Raw genomic sequence first — 17,818 nt, 5'->3', positions numbered from 1 at the left:
GGTCAAGAGGGGTGGCCGTGAGGAGATATCCCTCATCCAAGGTAAGGAGCAGACGGCTGAGCTTTGCTGGAGCAAACATGGAGAGATACCCCACGTAAAAGGTAAGAGAAACCCAAGTAGATGGTACGTATTGCAAAAGGGCATCAGAGGGCAGACACACTGAAACCATAATCACAGAAAACTAGCCAATCTGATCACATGGATCATAGCCTTGTCTAACTCAACGAAACGAAGCCATGCTGTGTGGGGCCACCCAAGACGGGAGGGTCATGGTGGAGAAGTCTGACAGAATGTGGTCCACTGCAGAAAAGAATGGCAAACCACTTCAGTTTTCTTGCCTTAAAAACCCCATGAACAGTATGAAAAGGCAAAATGATAGGATACTGAAAGGGGATCTCCCTGGGTCGGTAGGTGCCCAATATGCTACCAGAGATCAGTGGAGAAATAACTCCAGAAAGAATGAAGGGATGGAGCCAAGGCAAAACAATACCCAGTTGTGGATGTGACTGGTGATAGAGGCAAGGTCCGATGTTGTAAAGAGCAATATTGCATAGGAACCTGGAATGTCAGGTCCATGAATCAAGGAAAATTGGAAATGGTCAAACAGGAGACGGCAAGAGTGAACATTGATATTCTAGGAATCAGAAAACTAAAATGGACTGGAATGGGTGAATTTAACTCAGATGACCATTATATCTACTACTGTGGGCAGGAATCCCTTAGAAGAAATGGAATAGCCATGATGGTCAACAAAAAAGTCCAAAATACAGTACTCGGATGCAATCTCAAAAATGACAAAATGATCTCGGTTTGTTTCCAAGGAAAATCATTCAATATCATGGTAATCCAAGCGTATGTCCCAACCAGTAATGCTGAAGAAGCTGAAGTTGAACAGTTCTATGAAGACCTACAAGACCTTTTAGAACTAAAGCCCAAAAAAGATGTCCTTTTTATTATAGGGACTAGAATGCAAAAGTAGGAAGTCAAGAAACACCTGGAGTAACAGGCAAATTTAGCCATGGAATACGGAATGAAGCAGGGCAAAGGCTAATAGAGTTTTGCCAAGACAACGCATTGGTCATAGCGAACACCTTCTTCCAACAACACAAGAGAAGACTCTACACATGGACATCACCAGATAGTCAACACCGAAATCAGGTTGATTATATTCTTTGCAGCCAAAGATGGAGAAGCTCTATACAGTCACAAAAACAAGACCGGGAACTGACTATGGCTCTGATCATGAACTCCTTATTGCCAAATTCAGACTTAAATTGAAGAAAGTAGGGAAAACCACTAGACCATTCAGGTATGACACAAATCAAATCCCTAATGATTACACAGTGGAAGTGAGAAATAGATTTAAGGGACTAGATCTGATAGACAGAGTGCCTGATGAACTATGGATGGAGGTTTGTGACATTGTAAGGAGACAGGGATCAAGACCATCCCCATTGAAAAGAAATGCAAAGAAGCAAAATGGCTGTCTGGGGAGGCCTTACAAATAGCTGTGAAAAGAAGAGAAGTGAAAGCAAAGGAGAAAAGGAAAGATACACTCATTTGAATGCAGAGTTCCAAAGAATAGCAAGGAGAGATAAGAAAGCCTTCCTCAGCGATTAATGCAGAGAAATACAGGAAAAAAACAGAATGGTAAAGACTCGAGATATCTTCAAGAAAATGAGAGATACCAAGGGAATATTTCATGCAAAGATGGGCTCAATAAAGGACAGAAATGGTATGGACCTAACAGAAGCAGAAAATATTAAGAAGAGGTGGCAAGAATACACAGAAGAACCGTACAAAAAAGAGCTTCACAACCAAGATAATCACGATGGTGTGATCACTCAGCTAGAGCCAGACATCTTGGAAGTGAAGTCGAGTGGGCCTTAGAAATCATCACTACAAACAAAGCTAGTGGAGGTGATGGATTTCCAATTGAGCTATTTCAAATCCTGAAAGATGATGCTGTGAAAGTGCTGCACTCAATATTCCAGTAAATTTGAAAAACTCAGCAGTGGCCACAGGACTGGAAAAGGTCAGTTTTCATTCCAATCCCAAAGAAAGGCAATGCCAAAGAATATTCAAACTACTGCACAATTGTACTCATCTCACATGCTAGTAAAGTAATGCTCAAAATTCTGAAAGCCAGTCTTCAGTAGTACGTGAATCCTGAACTTCCAGATGTTCAAGCTGGTTTTAGCAAAGGCAGAGGAACCAGAGATCAAATTGACAACATCTGCTGGATCATTGAAAAAGCAAGTGAGTTCCAGAAAAACATCTATTTCTGCTGTATTGACTATGCCAAAGGCTTTGACTGTGTGGACCACAATAAACTGTGGAAAATTCTGAAAGAGATGGGAACACCAGACCACCTGACCTGCCTCTGGAGAAACCTATATGCAGGTCAGAAAGCAACAGTTAGAACTGAACATGGAACAACAGACTGGTTCCAAATAGGAAAAGGAGTACATCAAGGCTGTATATTGTCACCCTACTTATTTAAATTGTATGCAGAGTACATCATGAGAAACGCTGGCCTGGATGAAGCACGGCTGGAATCAAGATTGCCAGGAGAAATATCAATAACCTCAGATATGCAGATGACACCACCCTTATGGCAGAAAGTGAAGAGGAATTAAAGAGCCTCTTGATGAAAGCAAAAGAAGAGAGTGAAAAAGTTGGCTTAAATCTCAACATTCAGAAAACAAAGATCATGGCATCTGGTCCCATCACTTCATGGCAGATAAATGGGGAAACAGTGGAAACAGTGTCAGACTTTATTATTTTGGGCTCCAGAATCACTGCAGATGTTGATTGCAGCCATAAAATTAAGAGACGCTTACTCCTTGGAAGGAAAGTTATGACCAACCTAGATAGCATATTCAAAAACAGAGATATTACTTTGCCAACAAAGGTCGGTCTAGTCAAGGCTATGGTTTTTCCAGTAGTTATGTATGGAAGTGAGAGGTGGACTCTGAAGAAAGCTGAGAACTGAAGAATTGATGCTTTTGAACTGTGGTGTTGGAGAAGACTCTTGAGAGTCCTTTGGACTGCAAGGAGATCCAACCAGTCCATCCTAAAAGAGATCAGTTCTGTGTGTTCATTGGAAGGACTAATGCTGAAGCTGAAACTCCAATACTTTGGCCACCTCATGTGAAGAGTTGACTCATTCAAAAAGACGCTGATGCTCAGAGGGATTGGGGGCAGGAGGAGAAGGGGACGGCAGAGGATGAGATGGCTGGATGTCATCGCTAACTTAATGAACATGAGTTTGAGTGAACTCCGGGAGTTGGTGATGGACAGGGAGCCCTCGCGTGCTGTGATTCATGGGGTCGCAAAGAGTCGGACACAACTGAGTGACTGAACTGAACTGAACTGAATGGCAAATCATCTGATGCTATTTCTTCGGTTTGTCTTTAATTCTCTTCCTCTTTTTCTTCTTCTCTTTTTTCATCTTCAGCAATAAGAAGTCCTGATACAATATAATTAACTGTTTTTAACTTCATCCGGTTTTTAGGATCCTACTCTGAACTCTAAAACTGGTCCGCTTTACCAGTCTTCTACTAAAGCCCATTTCCAAGGCAGGTTTAACCACAGGTATATTCATCATGACTACATCATCTGAAGAACTTTCTCCTGGTCCAAAATGAACAATTGGTGGATGAGCATTTTCAACTCCAGGAGTATTTGAAGTTGACAATAGCTGTTCAGAAGATGAAGTTATCTAACTTGAATCTCATCGCTGCTCTTTCAAGCATATCAAAAACTCATACCTTGGAAAACACTTGGAGTGTTCTACCCATGGGTTATCTCCAGATTTCCAACATCTTAAGCCACCATCACAACAAAAGTACTTGACATCATCATTACGACTTACATGATAGAAACCAGCACTTGCAAGGCTGAACTGGTACAGTCAATGGCCAGCACGTAAATGTTCTCAGTCACGCTGCATGTGTCTGCATGCTCAAATTTTAAATGCTGAACCTCTGCATTTCCAGAGAATTTCCAAAAATGGACAGTTGGGGAAAAGTCTCCAGTGCTCTAGCATAACATCATCCTTTGGTTTCCAGTTATTTAGCATCTCACCACAAAACAGGTAGGCAAAACAGGCTACCCTATCTCCAGGTCCTATGTAATAAAAGCCTGCTGCTGCTGCTGCTAAGTCACTTCAGTCGTGTCTGACTTTGTGCGACCCCGTAGATGGCAGCCCATCAGGCTCCCCCGTCCCTGGGATTCTCTAGGCAAGAACACTAGAGTGGGTTGCCATTTCCTTCTTCAATATGTAATAAAAGCCAGCTGTTACTAATTCTGATGGTGACAGAAAGGTTAATGGCCACATGTGGTAAGTAAGAAATCTCGCTTCTTCAGTAGTCATGGCATAACTGTAGGAGTTACTCCTCAATGGGTAAAAGTCTTCAACTGCTCTAGAAGTAATAGGGTTTGGTGAAAGGTTGGAAGAAGAACCACTGAATGAGCTACTATGTTCCAAAGTGGATGATAATGAATGAATAAAACTGTTTCTCATTGGAGAAGAAGCATTTTTAGAAGTGGATTGCAGATTAGTAACAGAAACTCTGAATAAAGCTACAGCTAGGATACAGTTGTTTATGCTTCTCAATAGGATTTTCTCCTTATTTCCAGTTATCCAGCATCAGGCTACAACAGAAGCATTTGACCTTGTTATTCACACCAGTGTAATAAAAAACCAGCATGAGCAAGACTCCTTCCTGAGACAGGAACACCGGTGGGAAAAGCTGAATATGTATACTGAATATGCAGCTGAATATCAAGACACGGTAGAGTTCATATGAAAAGTCATATGTCATTTCTTATTTGTTGCCAATTGTCCAATTTGACAAGATTGTGCTATCTTCCATCACACTCTAAATTTTTCGATACAAGGGATCTGGGACAAATCTTTGGGAGGTAGTTTTGTACATGAGTGATTTTACTTTTGACAGCTAAAATCCTTTACATGAACTTTTTCTTCTGCCCATAGGATTTTGACATGAATAATATCACTCATGCCCATAGAGTTTTGACATGAATAATATCACTCATGATACAGTGGGCTTCCCTGGTGGCTCAAACAGTAAAGAATCTGCAGTAATGTGGGAGACCCGAGTTTGATCCCTGGGTCGGGAAATCCCCCTGGAGAAAGGAATGGTGACTCACTCCAGCATTATTCTTGGAGAATTCCATGGACCGAAGAGCCTGGTGAGCTACAGTCCACAGGGTCACAAAGAGTTGGACACAACTGAGCGACTAACACACACACAAACACACACACATATGCTATAGTAATGCTTAAGCAAGATGATCCTGGAATCTATAGTATTAGCTCTTACTGATATTTTTAGTTTATAGTTAGATAATTACACAGAGATGTGAACATATGTCAATCAACATTTTAATTGTAAACGTCAGTTTAGTTATCAAGAGACAACTCTATTATGTAATATCTTTAAATAGGTCAGAATTATATAAATTTCATATTTTTCCAAAATAAATGATCCAAATCTCCACAAAGGTAACATATATCAATTGAGAATTTTTAATCTTTATTACAAAAGCAATGCTAAAGTCTGAAACATGTAAAATTATAGTATGGAAGATACACTTAAACTAATTGTTAACTCCTTTAATGTTATATTCATGTTAATCAATATATCATTTTATTTGGGTTTTTTTCCCGTTGATTTTTAAAGAGACCTAATGATCACAGTTTTTAATGTATTCTAAATGCCTGTAAATGAAAATTCGTATAGAGAATTAAATTCAGCTTCTGATTTCACCAGGACTTCCCCGGTGGCTCAGACAGTAAAGCGTCTGTCTACTTTATGAGGCAGACCTGGGTTCAATCCCTGGGTTGGGAATATCTCCTGGAGAAGGAAATGACAACCCATTCCAGTATTCTTGCCTGGGAAATCCCATGGATGGAGAAGCCCATGGTGTCACAGAGTCGGACACGACTGAGCGACTTCACTTTCACTTCTAATTTCAAAGACATTTTCCCAAATAAGAAAATCTGTTCCAAAATCTAATGCAAATTACATTTCTAAATTCCACATTTTTCTAAGACATTCTGCTTTAATCAAAAAGCAGATTTTGTACAATAAATTGTACACTGTGTAATTTTTCTAGTCATTCCCTTTAAGAAGTTAGAAAAATGAACAATCAATTCACATGATCTTTACACATTTGCTCAGTAGAATATACAGTATAGACAATCACTAGTTCAGTGGGAGTTCTTTGATTGCAGAGGACTTAACTGTTTAAGTAACCACATTGAGTAAGATACATTGCAGATTTCACTTCTGGAAATATTACATGAATCATTTGATATCACATGAATCAAACTAATTCTAGCAAAGCAAGCAGTCCAAAGTTCAAATTAGAAAGTTAAAATCTGCTCTTTAAGGATAGAATTACCTATATCCCTTGCAAATTCTCTTTAGCTTAAAGATACATCTGGTTTCAAAAATTATTTATATCTAATACCTAACTTTCAAAAACCTATAGTGCTGATTGGTACAAATAACACTTATGAAGCCATCTGTATAACTCTGTTTCTAAAAACTGATTTGCTAATATAAGGTAATCCCAGATATGTTTCAAATGCATTTCACAAGTTATCTAATAGAGAAATCAATTATGGTGTTCTTCATTACAAACAAAAATATAGACTTGTTGAATTAATATAAACAAAGAAAAAATGGCCTTTAGCTAGTCCTTGAATTTCAGATTTCTTTCTAAAATATTTCCCTTAGATAGACTCCATCTTTTTGTCTTATAAACCCAAAGTACTGAATTGGTCTTATTCATTATTTCTCTAATTTGTCAAAGTTAATTTGAATTCTAATCTCATGGTATCCAAGATTCCATCAACTGTGTCCAATTTCCTGTCATCCAAAACTTAATAATAAGTCTCTTGTTTTAGTCTCCCAAGTAGTGAATTTTATGAAATAATACTGATCCTCGAACTACATATTGTCATTTAAAATTCAATATAACTTTTGGGGTCAACATTAGGTTGTTCATAAGTATACAACATTAAACTATTCTAATAAGATGTCCACTTTGCTAATAATCATTAGTATTTCTAAAAGTTTTTTGTTGTAATCTCTAATGGTCATGGTAAGGGGCTTCCCTGATAGCTCAGTTAGTAAAGAATCTGCCTGCAATGCAGGAGACCCCAGTTTGATTTCTGGGTCAGGAAGATCCGCTGAAAAAGGGATAGGCTACCCACTACAGTATTCTTGGGCTTCCCTTGTGGCTCAGTGGGTAAAGAATCTGCCTGCAATGCGGGAGACCTGGGTTTGATCCCTTGGTTGGGAAGGTCCGCCTGGAGAAGGGAAAGGCTAGCCACTCCAGTATTCTGGCCTGGAGAATTCCATGGACTGTTTTATAGTCCTGGGGTCACAGAGTTGGACACGACTGAGTGACTTTCACTTTCACTAATGGTCATGGTATAATTCCAAAGGTGACCAAGAGGGTTTATATCAGAGATACAAACTCTATCCAGAATAACAAAGTGAGTTTATGATTAACAAATGCATGAAACTTGTTGCCTAGAGAAACAACCAAGGAGAACAGGGACACAGAAGAAAGAGCTAGACTGTCACTGTATTTTATCAATTACATATCCATTCCTTCAAACAAACTCTTGAAGACTTCCCTGCCAACAATTCCCATAGCTTCTTATCACATTTCCCTTTCCATCTTCCTTTCCTTTTGTGAAATGATTTTTCTTTCCCTTTACTATCTACTAAAATATAGACTCCACCGTAAATTCTTTTTGATCAAGAGAACAAGTTATGAGTCAAGATTACTTGGATGTGAGTCCTTGCTGTACTATTCAAGATCTGCAACAAGTAAATAACCTCATTTTGCTTTTCATTCCTCTCCTTTAACATGAGGATAATGGTAGTTCCTATCTCAGGATTGTTTGGAAGATTATGTGAGCTACCATAGGAAAAGAACTTACAACTATAGTAAGCACTACTTGAGTGTTTGCAATTATTATTTTGTTTACAATTATTGATGTTATGTGAGAGCTTGTTTACCTTGACAGAATTTATCATGTTTCTTCCAAATGATTTCATATCTATTTCAGAATATACAACATTGTAATAATTTTTGTTTTTAATTTGTGTGCTTCACATGTACTATGAACAACCAGAGACCAGGAGTCAGGTTACATGAATCATATGATCTTCTGGACATAGATGGTTGTTAATTAATGTTTAGGAAGAATGGGAACAAAAGGAATGAAGGAATAAATAAAGTAGAGCTTTGTAAAGGAAGTAAGGTTTTGGTCTTTTATAGCATAAGTTTGGTAAGGTCCTCGTATGATTCACTAATACACAGACTCCTTCAAACAGATTCAGAAGGAATCTAGTAATTAACACTGGTTCATAAACTGCCTGCATCTGGATCATATGGAAGATGGGCATTTAAAAAACTACAAACAGGACATGCTTACAAGATCTCTTAGAGTGGCCTTAGAGTTTACATTTTAACAAGTTTCAAGTTTCAAGCACATGAACCATGTCCATGGTGATGGTGGTAGTTTAGTCACTATGTCGTGTCCGACTCTGGTGACCCCATGGACTGTAGCCCGCAAGGCTCCTCTGTCCATGCGATTTCTCAGACAAGAATACTGGAGTGGATGCCCATTTACTTTTCTGGGGGATCTTGCTGACCCAGGGATGAAACCTGTGTCTCCTGCATTGCAGATAGATTTTTTTACCAACAGAGCCACCAAGGAAGCCTGAGCCATGTTTATGCTACATTTTAACCCATTCAAGTAAGGATAGTTGGCTTGCTTTGAGAAAAGGTGAGACAGAAAAGTCTCTTTAGAGAGCTATGTTCCCAACTATTACCATGATCCTAATTGTGTTACAGCCTGGCCTTGAGAAACAATGTCCATAAAAGCATGTGCTGGGATAGACTGTTAAGTAATACTTTTTCCCTCAAAGTAACAGAAAATAATTTCAATCGTGTTTTTTTGTGTGTGTGTGCTTGTTGTTATTGTTGCCTTAATTTTTATCAAGTTTTTTTTGTATATATGAAATGATAAATAATATACAGTCCATTCTGTGGAGCTGGACAGGACAAAGCAAGGAGAAAGGAGATGAGTAAACACTATAGACTATTATTCATCCTTATATATCTACGAATATCATCCTATTAACCACACGAGTATGAAGTTATCTAATCTCCTCAGAGTCTATTTTTTGTGCCCTCTAAGAAAACAACAGATGGACATGAGGCATCTGAAAGGCAGGAAGATCAAAGTGAACTAAAAGGTGTGCACGGTAATGTCTTGAAAAATAGCCAGCTTCTCATTTCTCAATCCAAATAGTTACAAAGTAAACATATCTTTGTCACACGTTGGTTTTAACCAAATTTTAATAAGCATTTATAATCTGACTACATACAGAATAATGTAGGTATACTGAGGTATAGAGAAATGTAATGTAACTTCCATCCTTAAGGAATTAAAAATCTACAAAAAGATGCTGGCACTTACTTGAGTAGATATCAAGATGCAGCCCCTATTAAAAGTAAAATATAAAAACTGAGATAGTTTTGAGGAGGGAGTCTTTTCACTTTCATGCATTGGAGAAGGAAACGGTAACCCACTCCAGTATTCTTGCCTGGAGAATCCCAGGGACAGAGGAGACTAGTGGGCTGCCATCTATGGGGTCGCACAGAGTCGGACACGACTGAAGTAACTTAGCAGCAGTAGCGGCAGCAGCAATCTGTTATGGCAGCTTTGAGCAGGAAATTTTTTACAAAGGAAATTGTGTTTCTTTCTGGCCTAGAAGAATTTGAGGACTTCCCTGGCAGTCCAGAGGTTAAGAGGCCATACTTCTACTGCAAGTTTGGATCCTTGGTCAGGGAACTAAGATTCTGCATGCCTAAAAATAAAAAAAACAAACAAACAAAAAAGAAAACAAAACAAAAAAAAAAAACAGAGAGAGAGGGAGATAATGCATTGAATATGAAGAGAACAGAGAAATGATAGAAGGAGAAAGATATCACTAGAGATTTCAGCAGAAAACTGAGCTAAGGCACAGAAATGAGAACGTGTAGCCATTTGGGGGGTGTATCAACATATACTGTGGTAGAATACTGAGTGTCTGTGAAGGCTGGTATGTCTTTGAAGACACAATGGGAGGGTAGCAAGGAGATACAAAAATACAATTAGATTTGTAAAAGTATTTTTTTTAATTATGAAGTATTAACCATGAATAAAATAGAACTATTTTTTATTTTTAGGAAGAAGGAACAAAAAATGAGTGAGACCTGAAGGTGAGAAGTATGGTACTTTGCATAGCAAAGATAGTTACTTTTTGATAATAGAAAATAAAAAATAATGAGAGAGGTGAATAAGGTGAGTTCTGACAAGTCCTCTATTAATTTCATTGATAAGAGGAAGCCACTGTAGGTTCTGTGCACAAAGTAACATGATTAATTATGTGTTGAGACAACTAAGAACTGGTAATAATCTTAAGCAAAATATATTTATGAAGGTTAATCTTTTAAAGTGAGATTATGAAGATCTAAAAAAATAAATGTGAAGACTTTGAACTAAATACAATTTAAAATACCTATGCTAATATCTGATCAATAATTGGTTATCCTTTGTGTATTCAGTCATACATGTAATTGTGATTTTATCATTTCAATATTAATTACTGATTATGGAATACTTCTCTCTGAAAAGGTGCACTCTATGCTATAACAGGAATGAGAGGGCAAAAGGGTATTAACAAGTTTATCTTTGGGTTCTCTTTCCACTGCGATCCTCGGAAGTCTGAACAAGTCACTTTCAGTTTTCCTGGGCATTTTCTAATATGTTAAGATTCATTTTTCTAATATTTCAGAGTACAGTTTTAGTTTAAATGTACAAAATAATCTACAGAGATTTCTGTTATGAAGAAAGAGCTATTAAGACTCAAGTGAACTATCTTTTATGCAGTTGAGGATTCTAACCCAGGGTTATAATATACTGTTCTTATTTTAGTTTCAGTTTGATCAGGAGAGGAAAAAAATATTTTCTATACTATGCTGATTTTTCTAATAAAACATACATTCCCGGTTTTAATTAGAAAATGCAAAATTTCAACGTTAAATATTCATATTTTCTTTATTATTTAATGTATCATCTTACATAAATTTTTATAGTGTTTTCACCAAATTATGAAGGTTAAAATTGGGGATGGTCATATCAACATATAGATTCATCTGAGTCCTGTGCCACACTAGTAACGAAAGTATTTTTGCATAAAAAAACCATTGGTATCATGCTTGTGTGCTCTGTCGTGTATGCCTCTTTGCAACCCCATGGACTATAAGCCACTGGGCTCCTCTGTCCATGGAATTTTCCAGGCAAGAATAATGAAGTGGGTTACCATTTCCTACTCCAATAAAAGTCATATATGATTGTTTTTAAAAAGTAGTAACATACATCTTAATTTTTCACAGATAAGACTCACATATGAAAACCAAAGTAAATTTCAGAATTGTAAAAACTTTTTAAAATAAGTGTGATTTTCATAGTTTTCTATGGGATTCAAGCTTCCTCTAAATACTGAGCTGCTCTACTACATGTGATGACTTGTTTACAGGTGCAGTGACCTGATGAGGACTCTTAAACCAGAGAATTGAAAATCAGTATCAATTAGATATAAATCAGACTAAAACTGTTGATTTGTATATATCAAGATTATAAAATGGAAGGCATTGTTACTCAGTTTCCAATTATTGAAAGTGTGAAAGAGAACTATCTGCAACTTTCTTATGCTAAACCCTTTCTTTCCAGAGAATTTTATTAGGGAAACTGAGTGGTGTACAGAAATTTGTAAGACCTAGAGATGTATGTTCTCATTTTGGTTTTGATATCCATTATCCACATGGACTTAGGCGAGTTACATATAAATAATACATATGTGCAGTGGAGGCAATAACTTCTTCATGTGGTGTTGCTCTAAGCAGTAAATGAGATAATTTAATAAAGTTCCAGTACACAGCAGGTACTCAATAATTGTTCTCCTGACTTCCTTCTCTTCAACTTGAAGACCGTGTTTCATTTTTTGTTTCCTACCTAAAATTAGTTATTTGTTATTTAAATGTCTACAAATCTGTTATTCAGGTGCTAAATCATGTCTGACTCTTTGTGACCCCATGAACTGCAGCACCCCATGCCTGCCTGTCCCTCACAATCTCTCTGAGTTTGCCCAAGTTCATGTCCATTGAGTCGGTGATGCTATCTAATCATCTCATCCTCTGCTGCCCTCTTCTCCTTTTGCCTTCCATCTTTCCCAGCATCAGGGTCTTTTCTAATGAACTGGCTGTTTACATCAGGTGGCCAAAGTATTATACAAATCAACAGCTGGTTAATTTCCATTAGTTGCTCTGACAAATGTCAAATCATTAGCTTTACTATGCAACCCATTCAGTAAGCTCTCTATAAGAGACCTTATAACCCTCATAACTTCCTCCTTCCTTCATCGTACAGCATCCATTTCTTTGGTACTGTGGTAAATGTTAACAGTACTAAGAAGGATAGCATATGGTTCCTGCCCTTAAGAATCTCAGCTTCTAGTAGGAGAGACAGACATGCAAACAATTAAAATATACTTAAATAAATGATCATTAAAATACATGTAAAGTTTAAACCATCCCTTAATTTTACAGTGTACTCTTTAAACCATGCAAAATATCCATATCAAATTGATTCAGTAAATATTTGCTTATTACCTGCTATGTGCTAGGCTGATGGAATTTTTAAAAAATAGTCTCTACAAGGACACAACATTCGGGGACCACAATGAACATCGAGCTATATGTGACTCGAGAATGTCAGTATGGTGCTCCTGAGACACTGATGTCACCTTCCACTTGTCACTGGAGATGCAGCAATGTGACTTAGGATAGAGACTTCTGCATTTAATCGGGAATAATGATTCATGGGCTTCAGTGTTTCTTCCTTCATACAGGCTTCAAAAATAGCCTCATTTTGGTACAAACCAGTAAGGTACTTGTCTTCCCCAAACTTACACAAAATGCAAAGAGTGAATAAGAGAAATATAAAGTACTGAAATTGGATAGGATAAAACCTGTGGAGCAGAACCACTATCCAGTGTACTTCACATCACAGAGCCTAGCAATCATTTCAGATTGAGTTATAGAAAAAAAAGGCATTTCACAGTAAGATATCTACCCTAAAAGGTTTGCATTGCATTCTCCTTCATGATGTTGTTCATGAGCATCACTTTTACATTATGAAGCATTCAAAACCACTGTGAGAAATCTTACCTCACATGGTCTTTCAGATCTAGGAAACGGCTTTTCCAAAAAGATTATCCTATTTCTCAACTAAGATAAAAGGCAAAGAAAAAGTGACAGATGACAATGTCAGCCAATCATTATTATGTATGGAAACTCAATTCTGACAGGAGGAGAGTGTATTCCTAATCTTTGTTCCTTTTCCAGGATCAACAAAATTTTATCCCAAGCATGTTAAGTTGCTTCAGTCGTGTCTGACTCTTTGCGACCATATGGACCGTAGCCTTCCAGACTCCTCTGTGGGATTCTCCAGGCAAGAATACTAGAGTGGGTTGCTGTGCCCTCCACCAGCAGATCTTTCTGCTCAAAGATTGAACTTGTGTCTCTTACATCTCTTGCACTGACAAGCAGGTTCTTTACTTCTAGCACCACCTGGGAAGCCCATCCTAAAGTAAAACAAACTGCAAATGAAAGCAATCAACTCTCTGCACTCAGGAAAGTCAGACATTATTCTGATCTTATTTTGTCTGTACTTTTCTGTTTGTTTAGCTTGAGTTTAGAAAAAGTGAAAGTGAGTGAAGTCGCTCAGTTGTGTCCGACTCTTTGAGACCCTGTGGACTGCAGCCTACCAGGCTCCTCTGTCCATCGGATTCTCCAGACCAGAATACTGCAGTAGGTTCCCATTTCCTTCTCCAGGGGATCTTCCTGACCCAGGGATCGAACCTGGGTCTCCCGCATTGCAGGGAGACGCTTTACCCTCTGAACCACGAGGGAAGCTCAAAGCTTTAGAGATAAACAATCTTTTAAGTTTTCAACATAATGATTTATTGACCAGTTTATTTTTATTTTACTTATGTTGCTCACATAAATTTCTATTGTTTTGAGTAGCCAAACACTGCTCTGAAACTGAAGTCTGCAAAGGCAATCTAAAGTGAAGCAATAAAAATTCATATCCTCAAATAATAAAAATGTATTAAAGGAGGAAATATTAGAATTAGGAAGAGAATTTACCTAAAAATTGCCCTATTATCTTCCACTATTTTGTTCTCCAAAGGAATATCAAAAAAAAAGGTTATAACTAACTTTATTTTTCAGTTAGTAAAAGAAACAAAACATCTAATAAGAAAAGTCTGACTGTTTCCCACCATAATATACATAAATTCTATATGGGAAGAATGGAAACGGAAACTGAACATGGTAATTTTATAGAGATATTTGATTTTTTTAATATAATAAAATGTCTAAAACATGGTATTTTGTTTTAGAAACTAGTATTTGTTGCTATACTTATACAGTCATTCTAAATATAGCTCTATAAATGAGGATTTCCTTTGTTTAAAAGACGAAAAAAAAATTAGTCCTAGAGATTAAATGAATTCAGTTCAGTTCAGTTCAGTCGCTCAGTTGTATCCAACTCTTTTCGACCCCATGAATTGCAGCACACCAGGCCTCCCTGTCCATCACCAACTCCCGGAGTTCACTCAGACTCACGTCCATCGAGTCAGTGATACCATCCAGCCATCTCATCCTCTGTCATCCCCTTCTCCTCATGCCCCCAATCCCTCCCAGCATCAGAGTCTTTTCCAATGAATCATCTCTTCACATGAGGTGGCCAAAGTACTGGAGTTTCAGCTTCAGCATCATTCCCTCCAAAGAAATCCCAGGGCTGATCTCCTTTAGAATGGACTGGTTGGATCTCCTTGCAGTCCAAGGGACTCTCCAGAGTTTTCTCCAACACCACAGTTCAAAAGCATTAATTCTTCAGGGCTCAGCTTTCTTCACAGTACAACTCTCACATCCATACCTGACCACAGGAAAAACCATAGCCTTGACTAGACGGACCTTTGTTGGCAATGTCTCTACTTTTGAATATGCTATCCAGGTTGGTCATAACTTTCCTTCCAAGGAGTAAGCGTCTTTTAATTTCATGGATGCAATCTCCATCTTCAGTGATTCTGGAGCTCAAAAAAATAAAGTCTGACACTGTTTCCACTGTTTCCCCATCTATTTCCCATGAAGTGATGGGACCAGATGCCATGATCTTCGTTTTCTGAACGTTGGGCTTTAAGCCAACTTTTTCACTCTATACTTTCACTTTCATCAAGAGGCTCTTTAATTCCTCTTCACTTTCTGCCATAAGGGTGGTGTCATCTGCATATCTGAGGTTACTGATATTTCTCCCGGCAATCTTGATTCCAGCTTGTGCTTCTTCCAGCCCAGCGTTTCTCATGATGTACTCTGCTTATAAGTTAAATAAGCAGGGTGACAATATACAGCCTTGACATACTCCTTTTCCTATTTGGAACCAGTCTGTTGTTCCATGTCCAGTTGTAAGTGTTGCTTCCTGACCTGCATATAGGTTTCTCCAGAGGCAGGTCAGGTGGTCTGGTATTCATCTCTTTCAGAATTTTCCACAGTTTATTGTGATCCACACAGTCAAAGGCTTTGTCATAGTCAATAAAGCAGAAATAGATGCTTCTCTGGAACTCTCTTGCTTTTTTGATGATCCAGCAGATGTTGGCAATTTGGTCTCAGGTTCCGCTGCCTTTACTAGAACCAGCTTGAACATCTGAAAGTTCACGATTCATGTACTGCTGGAGCCTGGCTTGGAGAATTTTGAGCATTATTTACTAGCATGTAAGATGAGCGCAATTGTTCGGTAGTTGAGCATTCTTTGGCGTTGCCTTTCTTTCGGATTGGAATGAAAACTGACCTTTTCCTGTGGCCACTGCTGAGTTTTCCAAATTTGCTGGCATATTGAGTCAAGCACTTTCACAGCTTCATCTTTCAGGATTTGAAATAGGTCAACTGGAATTCCATCACCTCCACTAGCTTTGTTCATAGTGATGCTTTCTAAGGCCCACTTGACTTCACATTTCAGGATGTCTGGCTCTAGGTGAGTGATCACACCATCATGATTATCTTGGTTGTGAAGATCTTTTTTTGTGCAGTTCTTCTGTGTATTCTTGCCACCTCTTCTAAATATCTTCTGCTTCTGTTAGGTCCACATCATTTCTGTCCTTTATCGAGCCCATCTTTGCATGAAATGTTCCCTTGGTATCTGTAAGTTTCTTGAAGAGATCTCTAGTCTTTCCCATTCTGTTGTTTTCCTCTATTTATTTGCATTGATCGCTGAGGAAGGCTTTCTTATCTCTTCTTGCTATTCTTTGGAACTCTGCATTAAGATGCTTATATCTTTCCTGTCCTCCTTTGCTTTTTGCTTCTCTTCTTTTCACAACTATTTGTAAGGTCTCCCCAGACAGCCATTTTGCTTCTTTGCATTTTTTTTTCCATGGGGATGGTCTTGATTCCTGTCTCCTGTACAATGTCACGAACCTCAGTCCATTGTTCATCAGGCACTCTGTCTATCAAATCTAGTCCCTTAAATCTATTTCTCAATTCCAGTGTATAATCATAAGGGATTTGATTTAGGTCATACCTGAATGGTCTAGTGGTTTTCCCTACTTTCTTCAATTTAAGTTTGAATTTGGCAATAAGGAGTTCATGATCTGAGCCACAGTCAGCTCCCAGTCTTGTTTTTGCTGACTGTATAGAGCTTCTCCATCCTTGGCTGCAAAGAATATAATCAATCTGATTTCGGTGTTGACCATCTGGTGATGTCCTTATGTAGAGTCTTCTCTTGTGTAATTCAAATCACAAATAGGACCAGAACCCAGATCTTCAGATACCCATTTTCCTTTTCTACCAAAGTTGTAAGTAGGCTAATTCAGCACTGATTAATTAATTCTATGTGATAACTTTAGAACAAATATATATATATATATTTGTTATATATATATAACAAATGTATATGTTTATAACCTATATATATAACATATATATATATATATATTTGTTCTAAAGTTCTCACTTCTTTTGAACTCTGAGAATGTGGTAAAACTTCTTATCTTCTACAAAGTTTGAAACAGAGCACACAAATACTTTTCTTGTTACATTCTATGGCCAGTGCCTAGAGGCTGCCAAGATGTGTTACAAGTCTGAAGCTGTGCCTTGGGTTATAATCAGCAGGCAATATCTGCACAATCACATAAGAGTGATAGAGCATGTGTGTGGGCTTCCCAGGTGGCACTAAAGGTAAAGAACCCTCGCACCAATGCAGGAGACAACAGAGATGTGGGTTTGATATCTCAGTGGGGAAGATCCCCCGGAGGAAAGCATGGCAACCCATTGCAGTATTCTGTCCTAAAGAATCCCCATGGACAGAAGAGCCTGGTGGGCTACAGTCTATAGGATTTCAAAGAGTCGGACATGACTAAAGTGACTTAGCACACAGCACATGTGTTTTAGACAGTTTAAATCCCCTAAGTTTTTTTTTTCTTGAGCTGTTACTTTACTCAGAAATCATTCAAATTTAAAATCACTCTCATCATAAAAAGAAACTTATAAAATGACAGCATAGATATATTTTGACATTAGATTTTAGATTAATAATCTGCATAAAACTACTGAATAATTAATGAGTAAGGACTAATCAGTTGGAGAAAGCAATGGCACC

At 37.9% G+C, this 17,818-nt stretch overlaps 1 protein-coding gene and 1 pseudogene across 2 annotated transcripts in view; both read right to left on the bottom strand.

Moving 5' to 3' along the window:
- LOC109556646 (baculoviral IAP repeat-containing protein 2-like) overlaps positions 1–17,097 on the bottom strand; it is a 36,338-nt pseudogene extending 19,241 nt beyond the window's left edge.
- NEGR1 (neuronal growth regulator 1) overlaps positions 1–17,818 on the bottom strand; it is a 1,040,964-nt gene that overhangs the window by 984,468 nt on the left and 38,678 nt on the right. The gene's annotated exons all lie outside the window — the stretch shown is intronic.

This window comes from Bos indicus, chromosome 3, assembly GCF_029378745.1.
Source record: "Bos indicus isolate NIAB-ARS_2022 breed Sahiwal x Tharparkar chromosome 3, NIAB-ARS_B.indTharparkar_mat_pri_1.0, whole genome shotgun sequence".
Lineage (NCBI taxonomy): Eukaryota > Metazoa > Chordata > Mammalia > Artiodactyla > Bovidae > Bos > Bos indicus.
Note: the sequence above shows the minus strand (reverse complement) of the source record. Positions and strands in the feature narration are given on the sequence as shown.